Raw genomic sequence first — 14,798 nt, 5'->3', positions numbered from 1 at the left:
TACCAGCTCACCCCCTGAGCAAGTTCCAGTTATTTGCCCCTGCTCACCTCTCAGAAGATGAACAACAGCCTTCTCCAAGGAACAGAGCACCGTTCAGAACCTCTACAATTTGTTATTCATGGTGTTTCTCATTTAATGCAAAGTTAACGAGCAAAATGAGAAGCAGGGTCAAGAGAGAAAACAGAAGCTAGAAACAGACTCATGGATGACCCGAACGCATGGTAATAGGGTCACAACAAACATAACTGTGACTGATACGTGCAAGAAAAGAAGGAGAGTCTTAGCAGAGAAGAGGCGTCTGTAAAGAGCAGTCGGTGGAGCTTGAGGAACTAAAAAGTCTAGACAGAGAAACTAAGAGCTCAGGGGATGGATCACGGGCGCAGAGGGCAGAGCAGAGGGACGGTCGGACAGATTGCAAATCGGGGGAGAAGAGGCCCTTCAGGCGGAGTCCAGAGGGCCAGAGGGTGGGTGTTACAGACCAGAGAGAAGACCGTATGGGGAAGGCCGAAAAGGCCAGACTGAGCCCTGGGCAGGCATCACAGGCAGGGAAGGAGACGAAGAAGAAGGAAGACAGGAAGGGGTAAGGGCTGGGAATTGTCCACGGTGGAAGGAAGTGCCAGTCACAGATTCAGGAAGCCTGCAGAGCCCCAAGAAGAATGGATACGCAGGATGTTTGTCTTCCTCTGTTGCTTTGCTGCATTTGGCATGACCGTCTCTAGGCCCATCCATGTCGCTGGCATCGTGTCACTTTTTACGGCTGAGTAGTATTCCACCTATATGTATACACCCCACATCTTATTTATCCATTCCTCTGTCCGTGGACACTTACTTAGGCGGCTTCCACGTCTTGGATATCGCCCCCTGCCCCTGCTTCTGCTCTGCAGCTTGGCTCCCTGACCGCCTGATGCTCCTCCCTCGGTCACCCCTCTCTGCAGCGTTGGTAGCTCTCTCAGGCACCCCTGTGCTACGCAGCTGGGCCCCGAGCCCTTGCTCTCCAACTCCCCTGCCAGATGGCCTGGACTTGGCATCCAGCAGGGGCTCCATGAGTGACCGTGCACGGGCTGAGGACGAGCCCATGAACAGCGCTGGGAACACAGAGCCACAGACACGTGGGCAGCTGCCGCCTGCAGCGAGGCTTCCCCCAGAAGCCCTCCTGCGTCCTCTTCACTTTCACACAGAGACACGAGGGCACTGGCATTCCAGGTCCTCTTCCTCTTGGTGTGCCCCCTCCTGCCACTGAGTGCCCGTCACACACACTGGCATCCAGAGCGACACAGGCTGCAGAGCTCACCTCCTTCCGCTGCTCCACCTTACAGATGCGGGCACGGTGGCCCACCCCAGAGGAGATCCGCCTGCCGGGGGTTACGCCAGGTCCCAGCTTGTGACTCAGGACCCTGCGTGACCGCCCCAATTTTACCTGCGCGGCCGACCGTCCGGTACTGAGAGTGATGCTGCTCTCAGGGCAGGGGGGACCCGTCAGGCTTCCCAGAAGACGAGTGCAGCTGGTCACTGGACCAGCACCCCGGGCTCCTGATGGTGGGAGGTGGGCTTGGGGGCTGTGCTGATGACTCAGGGAGATCACAGGTGGTCTGGGGACAGGTGAGTAACCCCCACCGTCCCCCAAGGGACACAGGAGGATTTGTTCATCAAACAAGCTGCTGGGTGAACACAGGGGGCCAGGGGTTGGGATCCCTCGGGTGAGCTCAGACAGCTCACCCGGCGCTGGGGGAGGCAGGAAGTCTGTTGGGGCTCCTCTGACACCACGGCAGACACCCACTGTTTACATTCACTGCAGATGCAGCACTGCAAGGGTCGGTACCATCCCCGTCTCACAGATGAGGCAACTGAGGCCCAGGGAGGCTAAGGTTGAATCTGTGGTTGCACACTTGGTCTGAGACAGAGCTGGATGATGAGCCCAGCGATGCCACACTCCAAGGGCACCCTTTTCTGCAGCATCAGTGAGCTGAGGGCCCGAGGGGCATCCCCAGCCTTGCCCCCAACCCCAGAGGCCCAAACGCACTTACGGGCTCCCAGCAAGCCCTCTGTCTGGGTGCCTGGGCTCCACGGGTGTCCTGCCTCCCTTCGTCTGCTTCGTTCTTAACTCCTGACCATCCTTTAAGCCTCAGAGCACGTGTCCAGAAGGCTGGCCCCAAGCACGGGCCAGGGACCCCACACGCTCACTGGCTTCCCCGCAGGACTGGGCGGCAGAGGCCAGCCCGGATCCCTCTGCCGGTCGGTCCCCTGTGTGTGGCTGTGCCCTCCCTGGGGACGAGCCTCGTTCAGCCACCCCTGGTCCCCAGCACCCCACCCCCGGCCTGGCTCATAGTAGGTCCTGGAGAACGCCTTTGAAATGATCAAGTCTTCCAAAACAGGATGCCTTTCCACCACTCATGGGTCATCTGCTTCTTACCTGTTCTCAAGGCATGCACAAGCACTCACACACATGCGCACACACACACACACACACACGCTAAGCATAGCATCCAGTTATAAACACGATCTTCTAAAAACATGAATGAATGGCATTCCTTTTTCAGTGAAATCAGCTGGGTTTGTTGAATTGATTTTGTCATTGTTCTGGGTGAGAGACAGGAGACTCAAATCTTAGGTTGCTGCCAAGAATACATTCCTTCTTGCATTTGGGGGAATCATTTCACAGAGAATGGAAGGGCAGAGTTGTGATGAGGGCACCCAGCCCTCTGAGCACTGGGGTGTGGTTGGGGGGACTGGCCCAGGGCCACACAGCAGGTCAGATGGAGCTGGACTGGAAGCTAATAAATAGCACCCTCTCCCTGACAGCCACACCAGGGAAAATCTAAGTCATTATGGGAATAAAAATATGAATGTAACCTCTCAATTAAGGGAATCTTTCATTGCTAATGTGCATCAATGAGAGAAATTATAGAATATGTTGCAAGTCAAGCCCAAGAAGCTATTATAAGACAGGAGATGGTGGACAAGCCTTTAAACCTCGCCTTACAGCATTACAGCAACAGGCATGCTTCCCTGGTGGCTCAGACGGTAAAGAATCCGCCTGCAATGTGGGAGACCTGGGTGCGATCCCTGGGTCGGGAAGATCCCCTGGAGAAGGGAATGGCAACCCCACTCCTGTATTCTGGCCTGGAGAATCTCGTAGGGTTGCAAAGAGCTGGACACGACTGAGCAACTAACACTTTGACTTTGCAACGTTGAGAGGAAATGGTTAACCGATGGGATCTGCCAGGCAGAACGCGCGACACCTAGTGGTCACACGGAGGAATGCCGGCCGGAGGCACAGGAACGAGCCAGGGTCCACGCAGTGGCAGGTGTCCTGGCAGCTGCTGCTGCTGCAGCTAAGTCGCTTCAGTCGTGTCCGACTCTGCACGACCCCATAGACGGCAGCCCACCAGGCTCCCCCGTCCCTGGGATTCTCCAGGCAAGAACACTGGAGTGGGTTGCCATTTCCTTCTCCAGTGCATGAAAGTGAAAAGCGAAAGTGAAGTTGCTCAGTTGTGTCCTACTCTAGCGACCCCATGGACTGCAGCCCACCAGGCTTATCCGTCCATGGGATTTTCCAGGCAATAGTACTGGAGTGGGGTGCCATCGCCTTCTCCTGGCATAGGACCCTTTAAATACCGACGATAGAGACAGCCCTCCCACAGATCACCGACTTCCCTTCCCTTAATTCTCTCTTTGTGTGTGTGTGTGTGTGTGCAGTTGTAGAGAGACACACACAGACACAGCAGAGAATGTGTGTGTGTGTGTGCGCGCGCGCGTGCAGAGATGGGGGAAGGAAGACTAGGGAGACGCTGGGAGAGGATCTTGGGCTCAGTCTCACCCCCGGCCCTTCTGCTCGAGCTCATCCTCCTTCACCCTCACACATCCTGGAAACTCTCACACAGCGGGAAGAGGATAGACTATCTCCCCACCCGGTTCAGGTCTGGCTCCTCCGCTGCGCCCCACCCCAGCCCCACCAAGAAGCTTCATGGCCCTAGACTCCCTGCAGAGTCTCAGCCTCAGTCTCCTCCTCAGTGAAATGGGCACACGGGCCTCCTCCCAGGGTTTGCATGAGAGGCAGATACAGCAGCACCTGGACCATGCCCGGCAGAGCGTGGGGGTGTGAGTGGCCCCTCCAGGAAAGGGACCAGGAGGGTCACCCGGTGTGGCTGGCCGTGCCGACCTCCAGTCCAAGTTTCACTGGATCTCTCAGGGGGTGGAGATTTCAAAACTGCTACCATATCTCATACACACCTCTTGGTTTCTTAACACCCCGTTCTCTGCCCATCATCAGCTATACTTCTCTGTCACCTCCAGTATCTCCTTCTCCACCAGCCCCTCTTCCCCATCACCGCCCTCCTCCGTCACCTCCTCTTCTCCGTTTCTGCTGCAAGCTCGTTCCCTTGTGCCCACTGCAGCTGCAACTCCTCCAGGCTCTGTCCCCAGCTGTCTGACTTTTTCCCCTGTGCCCTGGGTCCTGGAATCTGTCCTTACCCACGACTCAGCCGCCGCCTGCGTCGGCGGCTCCAAACCTGTGTCTCTAGTCCAGGCCTGTCTTTGGGACCCCAGTGCCCACACACCACAGAATGCACGTGTTCTGTGGGTGTCCCAGGGGCTCTCACTCACTCCCTGCCCAAGTCCCTCCCCACCTGCTAACCCACCTCGCAAGTCCCCGCCTCCTGTGGGGCCCCCTCTCCATCATCCTGTACCACCCTGGCCCACTCACACCTCCTGGAGCTTGCCCAGAGACTGGCCAATGCCCTGCAGCCCTGGCACTACCCTGGAGCATCTTGTGGGGCCAGCCATGGACAAGGCGCTTGGGAATGCTGAACCCAGCACATCCACACTTACAGCTGATAGTGGAGGACCCTGGCCTAGATGTGGCAGTGACCTGACCAAGTTCGCCAGGGTCAGGCCCAGGCTGACCCCTCCCCCGGACCTAGACCCTTGCCCACTACGTGTGTGGTTGATTGTCTTCTCATCGGGTTCAGAGAGGGGTCATGGCTCTGCCATATGCCCTGTTTGATCAAAGATGATCGCCACACTTTGGTCCGGCTCCTTCACAGGAACTGCATCAGCAAAGCACCTTCTCTCCTCTCAACTCATCTCTGTGTGTGAAATGATGCCTTTGTTGTTGTTGATAACTCTCAATTCAGAATCACTCATGCAAAGGGCAGGATAAACTAGATGGAGCTGTGTGAGCCTGGCCTTCACCTGGTTCTCACGGCAGGAAGGCCTGGGAACCACCAGCGGGCTCCCCGTGTGCCCCAGGGGTAGTGGGGGCCTTGCCTGTGTCAAGGGACTGGTAGGAGGCATGAGGACCCAGCCCCAGGCCTCATCCTAAAGCCCAGGCCCACCCCGCCCTGCAGCAAGCCGCCCGTCCTCCTCAGAGAGCGGGAGCGTCTCTTGCCGAAGAATCACCCAGGGCCCCCAGACTTGGAGGGGGAGGAACAGAATGGGGCCCCTTTGGAGGGGGCTTCTGAGCAGGAAGGGGGTCCCTGCACAGGCTCAGCTCTCCATCCAGGTACCCTCCTTTGGAGCAAGTGGCTGAGCTCACGGCAGAGTCTCAGGCTCTACCCGGAATGAGAGCACGTGATGAAATGGACACAGAGCTGCCACCCCACGTCTGCCCGGGGCCGCCGGCACCCTGGCCCTTCTGCACCCTTCTCCTCCCAGCAGCCCCGGAGCGGGTACCTTCCTCCCAGACAGGGAGGCCGGGAGCTGCAACCCCTGGAGGGACAGGACCTGTGGAGGGAGGGGGCCAGGTGGAGCCTACCTTTCTCCCTGCCCGGTCCAGTCAGGCTCTCCACCTGCCACTTACCACCCACCTGCAGCCTTCTTTACGTCGGAGCCCCAGGCTGCCCTGCCACCCTCCCCACCTCTCCGTCGAACCTCACACTCCGTCCCTGAGTTCTAAGTCCTCTCTGCTCCTGGAGGGGCCGTCTGAATGTGCCCCTGTGGCTGGCAGCATCTCCCTGTGATCTGGGAATCCGTCCCCCTCCCCGTCTTGGCTCCACCCCAGCAGTGCTGTCACAGCACTGGGCAGCCCGGCATCCTGCCCCCGGCATCAGTGGCTCTGTGCTCCCCAGTTGGCTGTGTTGCCACCTCCCTGTCCACCTGCCTCCACTCCTGGGGGGTCCAGCAAGGGGCAGCAGATCAGGGGGGGACCACGGTGATCCTGGGCACAAGCACCTCCGCTTCTGCTCTCGCATCGGGAAGGTGGGCAGCTCAAGGTCATGCATCGGGGTCCTAGCACCACAGCTCTGCAGCTACCAGAGTGCTGGCATCCCAAGGCGGCCTGAGTAACGCCCCCACGCATATTTCTACATCCGGATCCCCAGATCCTGTAATGTGACCTTCTTTGGGGAAAGAGTCTTGGCAGATGGGATTGAGTTAAGGATCTTGCCTTGGGGAGAGCAGCCTGGGTTATGCAGGTGACCCTGAATCCAAGGATGGATGTCCTTATCGGAGGGAAGCAGGGGGACATTTAACCACACACCCAGGGAGGACAGAGGCTGGAGATAGGGGCAGAGGTCAGAGCAATAAAACTGCAAGCCGGGGCACAGGGGCTGCAAGAAGCAGGAAGGAGCCTCCCCTACACCCTCAGAGGGAGCTTGGCCCCGCCCACACCTTCATCTTGGACTTTCGGCCCCCAGAGCTGTGAGACAATGGATTTCTGCCGTGTTTAGTCCCCCAGCTTGTGGCCTTCTATTACCACAGCCCCAGGAAACAAATTCACCATTTCACAAGAAGCTTCCAAGTGCAGAGGAATACTGGGTAATTTGAACACAGGGCCTGATGTGTGCATGGTCGTGACTGTGATGTGAGCAGAGTGCAGCAGGCTGGGTGTGAGAGGCAGGAGGCTTCCTCCCGATTCTGTACCTAACAGCCAGTACCCACTGCAGCCACACACAGAGCTCAGAGCTGAGCTCCTCAAGCACATTTCCCCCTGATTTTCACAGCAGTCATATAAAGCAAGGGCCATTGTTGACCCCATCTGACAGATAGGAAAATTGAGGCAAGACAGGGGAAGTGGCTCATGCAGAGTTGCCTGCCTTGTCCCCAGGTATGTCAAGGAGGTGGATGAGGCAGGGGCAGCCTTTCTGGGTCCGTGAGGAGAGACATGGTGGACTTCAGAAAAGAAGAGTCAGAAGGACGACAGCATGGAATGAACTAGCCCGCCCTAAGACCATCCACCTGGCAGACTTCCTGTGTGGGAAACCGGACGTGTCCTGTAATTCACTGTCAGGTAGGATGTGGTCCTGTCCCTGCTCTTGTTGTCTTTCATTTAATGACAATAACAGGAATCATCTGCTACGAGAGCATGATCATAAGCGGTCAACACAGCCAGCTCCCTTGCTCACTGCGGCCAACTTCGCGTCAGCTCTCCAGGATGAGTGGCCGCCATTACCCACATTTTGCAGCCGAGCAAACTGAAGCTCAGAGTGACTGTGTCAGTCAGTGAATGTCTTTTTTGAGAGCTACGGCGTGCCAGATGCTGTGGGTGATTGTATTCGTCAGGTCAGGCGGCCGTAGCAAAAGACCCAGATGGAGGGGCTGAAACAACAGAAATTTGGACCTCATGGTTCTGGATGCTGGAAGCCCAGGATCAAGGCGCTGGTTGCTCCTGTTTCTGGTGGAAGCCCACTTCCTGGCTTGCAGAGGGCCACCTTCTCCCTGCGTGCTCACAAGGCAGAAAGCAAGCTTGGTGTCTCTTCTTCCTACAAGGGCACTAATCCCAGCAAGGGGGCCCCACCCTTACGACCTCATCTACGCCCGATTACCTACCAAAGGCCCCAGCCCCCCAAGCCCCCACCCTTACGACCTCATCTACGCCTGATTACCTACCAAAGGCCCCAGCCCCCCACCCTTACGACCTCATCTACGCCCGATTACCTACCAAAGGCCCCAGCCCCCCAGTATCATCACACGGGGGTTAGGGCGCGCCTGATTACCTACCAAAGGCCCCAGCCCCCCAGTATCATCACACGGGGGTTAGGGCGCGCCCGATTACCTACCAAAGGCCCCAGCCCCCCAGTATCATCACACGGGGGTTAGGGCGTCAATGTAAGTTTTGAGGGACACAAACATTCTGTCCTGGCAGAGGTGCAGGGGCACAGAGACAAGCCAGGGAGACGAAGACCCTCATCCGTGGAGCTGACGTCCTGGAGACTGCCCACAGAGAGAGCTCAGATTGGCCAAGATTCCAATTCTGATTCCAAGTTCCCGTGTCTCCTCATGACGCCATATCGTCACCCCACCTGGCTCTCAGGTCAGTTCTGTTCACCCCTGGGAGAGGAGCAGGGCAGGCTGATTAATTTCTTTGTGTAGATGATGACATCTTAGCCCCCTTCCTTAAAGCTAAAGCAAGGGGGGATTTATCTACCCGCCTACTCATCCATCCTTCATCTGTCTCCCACATGGTCATCTGTCCATCCATCCACTCACTCACCATTCATCTATCCATCTACCCACCCATCCACCCATCTATCCACTTACCCATCCATCCGTTCACCCATTCATCTATCCACCTACCCAACCCTCTGCTTATCCACCCATGAATTTATTCAACAGAGATTCCTTGAACAACCCCCAAAGCCTCCTTCACCATGTCAGTGCCCATCCTCAAATCTCCATCTGCTGCTCAGCTGAGCCTCTTGGAGGCTCAAGGAGACTGAGTGTCAGAGCCTCCACATGACATCATGCTGCCGGTGGCCATAGTAACCACACTGAGAGCCACAGAGCCACCCAGGAACCTCCCATCTGTGACACCTTTGTCTCCAACCCACAGCCACTCTCCTGCCTTTCAGGGGACTTGCAGGGCCCCTCTTACCCCAGGGGCCAAGTGGACAGGGTACCACCCCAGAGGGAAGGAGGCATGCTTTTCCTTCCTGCTCATTGCTCTGTCTGCTGGGGCCTGAAACTGATCTTCCATAAAGGAGGGGGCCAGCCAAACTCAAAATGGAAAACAGACCCTGGGCAGCTAGAGAGCGGCTGGCCCAGACAGTCCAGGATCAAAGGAGCCTGTGCTGTCCAGCAGCCTCAGCACGGCGTCTGGTTATCAAATTTGCACTTGGCAGTGTCTCTCTGCGCCCTACCCCCAGAGGCAGGGCCGATCTGGCCGAACCCAGTTGACATCCCCGCACAGAGGGGCTAGAGCGATGCCCAGGCTGACGGCCTGCTGGACCTGGGGGGCTCCGCTTCAGGGCCTCTTCTATCGCTGCCAGCTGCATGCCTATCACCTTGTATTCAGCCGGTGCCGTGTGCACTGAAGTTTGGTAAGCTGGTGCTAGCTGGCATCCATACTCCACCCACCAGAAAGCTGTCAGTGCCTGAGTCCCTGGGGCTACCTGGCTGAGCTGGGATGCAGACCTCCAAAGCCAGCACCCTTTAGGGATCTGGGGCTCCTTCTCCACGTAGCTTTCTGTCCTGCAGTCCGGGGTGGGTTAGAGCCAGACACTGCGAACCTGAGGGTCCTCGTGAAGGAAGGGACCCCATCAGGGGTGACCCTCAAGGGAGCCCAGAGCCTGACCGGAAGGTGGAAAGGGAGTGAAGAAGGAGAAGGCAGGACAGCAGGGGCACGCGCCCGCTGGGGGTCAGCATCAGCCTGTGCCGCACACAGACCGCGCCGGACACAGGGCCAAGGACGGGGAGCACAGGGGTTGCGTGGCTGAGCTGGGGAGCGCTGCAGGTCTGGGCCAGCCGTGGTCGGGGGGAGTCACCTGGGGGCCCCGCTCTGCTCAGCACGCCCTTCGTCCTCAGCAGGCTAGACCAGCACGTGCTCAGGATGGAGCAGCCACAGGGAAGCAGAAACAGGCGAGGCCTTCGGAGACTGAGGCTCTGCGGGGACACAGAGCCACGTTTATTTCTCTCTCTTGGCTGAAGAGAAGCACAGGCAGACCAGATTCCCAGTGGGAAACCACCAATCGAGTTAATGGGCAAAGGCCTTGGAGAAGGAGCAGAATCAAACCCGGCCTAGGGTTGGCTTGGTCCCCGGGGCAGACATGACCACCTGGGCCATTGCCAGACTCCGGGCCCACCGCGGCCCAGCCTGCCTTGGCCGGAGGCTCCCCGGACCCCTCTTGACCTCCATTGGGTCGCTTCATCTAAATGCCCGTCACGTCCACCTCCATGGCTGTCCGAGCCCGCTTGGTTCCTGACCCTGACAGTGACCCCTGACCCTGCCTAGAGGCTCTCTTGGCCGCTGTGGGTTCGCGACTCCCCTGCCCGTGGGGCGGGGTTCACAGACACCTGAGGGCCAGCTGAGTGACGGCTGTGGCGGAGAGCCGGGTGGACCCGGAGCCTCGCCTTCCCCAGCGCGGCCTCGTCCATTATCGGCCGGGGGCGCTTGTCATCACAATCCGGGCGTAAATCGGAATCAAATGTGGGGCCCGAGACGGCGGGAATGCTCCATTTCACGTTTGAAAAAAAAAAAAATCTGGGAAGGGCAACGCTCCTTTCTGTCAACTTGAAAGGGAAGGAGAGGCGGCAAAGGAAGGGAAGAAGCTGCGATAATTCTTGAAAACTTTGTTTTTCATTTTCCCTCCTGGCTCCTTGGGCTCCAAGAGAGAACGGGCCGAATCCCACAAGAAAGACGGCTCGGTCAGGGCCTAAGCAAACCCACGTGTCTCTGCTGCTCTTTAGATGTCTTGAAATGTCTTTCAAATGTCCGGGCCCCCACACTCTCAAGCGTGTTCGCGGGAGAACTCCTCCCCACTGGGGCTGAAGAAGGCTTGTTTCTTGGATCCCAGGCAGCTCCAGCCACATGCCTTTCATGTAGCCCCCTGTTTCCAACCGCTTGCGGGAATCACAGAGGTCCACTTGGTTGATGAACAGCCATCGAGCGTGTCATTCCTGTAGCCTAAGCCAGCCCTTCTGGTGGAGGAGGAGAGGGGGCTTCACTCAGTGAAGACCCCACCCCGGAGTCCACAGCGAGGTTGTCCCGCAGGGCTTGATGCCGTCCAGCCCCTCCTAAGCCCCAGGGGTCCTGCTGCACCTCCATGGACAGGATGCATCCTGCTGGCAGGAGCCTCACGCTTCCCGGGTGGCAGGCTCTTCTGCGTATTTACAGTCAAACCGTCACAGAGGGACATTCAGGCCACTCGGTCTCCAGGGCAGCTTGAGAACTCCCCTCCTTATCATCTTCTCGTCCCAGGAGGTCTGTGTCTTCCAGTTCGACTTGGGAGCCCAGTGGAGACCAGAGAGAAGGGGGAACAAGGTCAGAGTCCTCAGTGCCCTGGGGCTCCCCTGTGAGGTCGCCTGGAGCTGGAGTGCCTGGAACTGAAGGTCTCTCCCCCTTTCTCTCTGTCTCCTCCTCCCTCCGTCTCTTTCCTTTCCCCCTCCTCCCCCTCCCCCCAACCATGCTGTAATAACTGCCCCCTTCCCCTTATCCCGCCAGGACTGGAGGTGGTAACAGCCCGGCTGCTACTAACCTGGCCCTAAGCCCTCCTTCATGGTCCTCTACAACCCTACCTTTGTAAAGAAGCCCCCTCTAGTGATCCTGCTTTGTGTGCCATCTGATCCTGGTGGTCCCATAATGACCCACACACAGCCCTAGATAATGCTGAGTCAGGGCATGAGCAGAGAGGCCTAGAGTGGCCCCCTCTGGGGGCCTGGTGCAGCCGCTGTCCTGCGAGAGGGAGCACAGCTGTTTCACAGACTCAGCAAGCCTGGTGGGGACCCACTGTTCACCCAAGCTCACTGCACCTGTCACCTGCTCTGATCCCCACAGTGGCCAAAGTCGGGCCTTACTGTTTGTTCAGTGAATAAAGAAATGCACGCATGGGGCATTTCCAAGATGTACCAGGTTGGTGAAGGGAGGAGGTGGACCAAGGTGAAAGTAAAAACGGAGCAGGTGAGGGAGCCTTGATGGGGGGCAGAGCCGCCCTGGAGCAGAAAAGCAGAGGCAGGCGCGAGCCCTCGTTCTGCCCCGCCGGCTGTGTGACCTTGAACTTCCCTGTGCTTCGCCCTCTTCACCTGCACAGCAGAACAAAGAAATCCTGTCCAGCTCTTTTCCGAGTCAGGATACTGTGCAGACCTACTGAGGACATGCCTCATCGATGACGAAGCCCTGCCTCTGAAAATGCTCAATGTGACCGTCACTGGCCAATCTAGGATTCTGACCCCTTCTACTCTCCCCAGATGCCGTTATGACTCCCACAAGACACGCAGCCCCTCGCAGCCGGGCACCCACATGCAGCCTCAGGCGAGCCATCCTCCTATCCCCGTGCTTCCCACGCACGTCCCACAGACCACAGACCTCAATGTAACAGCTGGGCCTCCCTGGTGGCCCAGATGGTAAATGACCTGCTTGCAGGGTTCGATCCCTGGGTCAGGTTTGATCCCTGGGTTGAGCAGATCCCCTGGAGAAGGGAATGGCCATTCACTCCAGTATTCTTGCCTGGAGAATCCCCATGGATAGACCAGCCTAGTAGGCTATAGTTCATGCAATTGCAAAGAGTTGGACATGACTGAGTGACTAAGCATGGATACAAAACTACAAAAAGTATCAATAAACTTGGGATAGGCAAATTCTTAACAGGACATGAAAATACTAACTATATATACACATATATGGGGCTTCCCTGGTAGCTCAGCTGGTAAAGAATCTGCCTGCAATGCTGGAGACCTGGATTCGCTCCCTGGGTTGGGAAGATCCCCTGGAGATGGGAAAGGCTGCCCACTCCAGTATTCTGGTCTGGAGAATTCCACGGACTGTATAATCCATGGGGTTGCAAAGAGTCAGACACGACTGAGCGACTTTCACTTTCTTTCATATACATATATACATATGGTATAGAATTTGTATCCAGAATACATATTTTTTTAAAATTATGATAAAACAATAAGATAACCAAACATAAACGTGCACAAGAGACGTGAACATGATGTAACTGAGGAATATCTACTCCAGGGCCCCCTGAGCCACACAGCCAGCTGCGCTGGGACCTGCCCGCCAGTGGGCCAGTAGCCTCTGCACAGGGCAGGGCCTGGCAGCCAACCGGGCCAGGGGCTGGCATCACCTACCTGTGCGCCCACAGGCGTCAGCCCCACCGCAGCAGCAGAGGCGTGCCACTCACACGGGGGACCCCTCGAGCACAGAGCATACGGCGCTGGTGAACCAGATGGGACTGTGCTGCTGGGCCCCATAGGATGCAGCCTACGTAAGCCCACTTCTCCAAGATCAGAAAACATAACCAGCCTAAAAATCATACAAATAGAAACAGAGACTGAGAGAAGATAAGGCCACAGAGGAGAATGTTCCAAGCAAAGGAACAAGATAAAAATCCCAGGAGAAGAACTTAGCAAAGTGGAGGTAATCTACCCAATACACAGGTAAAAGCAGTGATCATAAAGAAGTCCAACAAAGTCAGGAGGAGAATGAATGGACACGGTGGGAAATTCAGTGAAGAGTTAGAAACATAAGGAAGAACCAAGCAGAGTTGAAGGACAACATAACTGAAACGAAAAATACACTAGAAGGAATCAACAGTAGATTAGATGACACAGAGGAATGGATCAGCGAGCTGGAAGACAGAGTAGTGAGAGTCACCCAAGCTGAACACACAAAAGAAAAAAGAATTTTTGAAAATGACGATAGTTTAAGAGATCTCTGGTACAATGTCAAGTGTAATAACTCAGGAACCCTAGAAGGGGAAGGTAGTGTGAATGGGCCAGAGAAGTGAGAAATTTGAAGAAATAAGAGCTGAAAACTGACATGAGAAAAGAAACAAACATCCAGATGGGGGAAGTTTCTGTTCAGTCCCTCAGTCCTGTCCAACCCTCTGTGACCCCGTGGACTGCAGCACACCAGGCTTCCCTGTCCTTCACTATCTCCCGGAATTTGCTCAAACTCATGTCCATTGAGTCGGTGATGCCATCCAACCATCTCGTCCTCTGTCACTCCCTTCTCCTCCCGCCTTCAATCTCTCCCAGCATCAGGGTCTTTTCTAATGAGTCAGCTCTTCGCATCAGGTGGTCAAAGTTTTGGAGCTTCAGCTCCAGCATCAGTCCTTCCAATGAATATTCAGCACTAATTTCCTTTAGGATTGACTCATTTGATCTCCTTGCAGTCCAAGAGACTCTCAAGAGTCTTCTCCAATCAGATCAGATCAGTCGCTCAGTCGTGTCCAACTCTTTGCAACACCATGAATCGCAGCATGCCAGGCCTCCCTGTCCATCACCAACTCCTGGAGTTCACTAACACTCACGTCCATTGAGTCAGTGATGCCATCCAGCCATCTCATCCTCTGTCGTCCCCTTCTCCTCCTGCCCCCAATCCCTCCCAGCAGCAGAGTCTTTTCCAATGAGTCAACTCTTCGAATGAGGTAGCCAAAGTACTGGAGTTTCAGCTTTAGCATCATTCCTTCCAAAGAAATCCGAGGGCTGATCTCCTTCAGAATGGACTGGTTGGATCTCCTTGCAGTCCAAGGGACTCTCAAGAGTCTTCTCCAACACCACAGTTCAAAGGCATCAATTCTTCGGCACTCAGCCTTCTTCACAGTCCAACTCTCACATCCATACATGACCACTGGAAAAACCTAGTCTTGACTAGACGGACCTTTGTTGGCAAAGTAATGTCTCTGCTTTTGAATATGCTATCTAGGTTAGTCATAACTTTCCTTCCAAGGAGTAAGCGTCTTTTAATTTCATGGCTGCAGTCACCATCTGCACTGATTTTGGAGCCCCCCAAAATAAAGTCTGACACTGTTTCCACTGTTTCCCATCTATTTCCCATGAAGTGATGGGACCGGATGCCATGATCTTAGTTTCCTGAATGTTGAGCTTTAAGCCAACTTTTTCACTCTCCACTTTTACTTTCA

The 14,798-nt window shown here is 56.0% G+C and overlaps 1 long non-coding RNA gene across 1 annotated transcript; it reads right to left on the bottom strand.

Moving 5' to 3' along the window:
- Nucleotides 1–7,108: 7,108 nt before the first annotated feature.
- LOC139183556 (uncharacterized) lies at nucleotides 7,109–8,651 on the bottom strand. Its single transcript, XR_011567051.1, has 3 exons — nucleotides 8,585–8,651; nucleotides 7,995–8,265; nucleotides 7,109–7,653 (listed from the first exon to the last, which is right to left on the bottom strand). It is a non-coding gene; the product is annotated as an uncharacterized lncRNA (long non-coding RNA).
- Nucleotides 8,652–14,798: the final 6,147 nt, after the last annotated feature.

This window comes from Bos indicus, chromosome 6 (assembly GCF_029378745.1).
Source record: "Bos indicus isolate NIAB-ARS_2022 breed Sahiwal x Tharparkar chromosome 6, NIAB-ARS_B.indTharparkar_mat_pri_1.0, whole genome shotgun sequence".
Lineage (NCBI taxonomy): Eukaryota > Metazoa > Chordata > Mammalia > Artiodactyla > Bovidae > Bos > Bos indicus.
The sequence above is the reverse complement of the archived record's forward strand: the minus strand, read 5'-3'. Positions and strand labels throughout refer to the sequence as shown.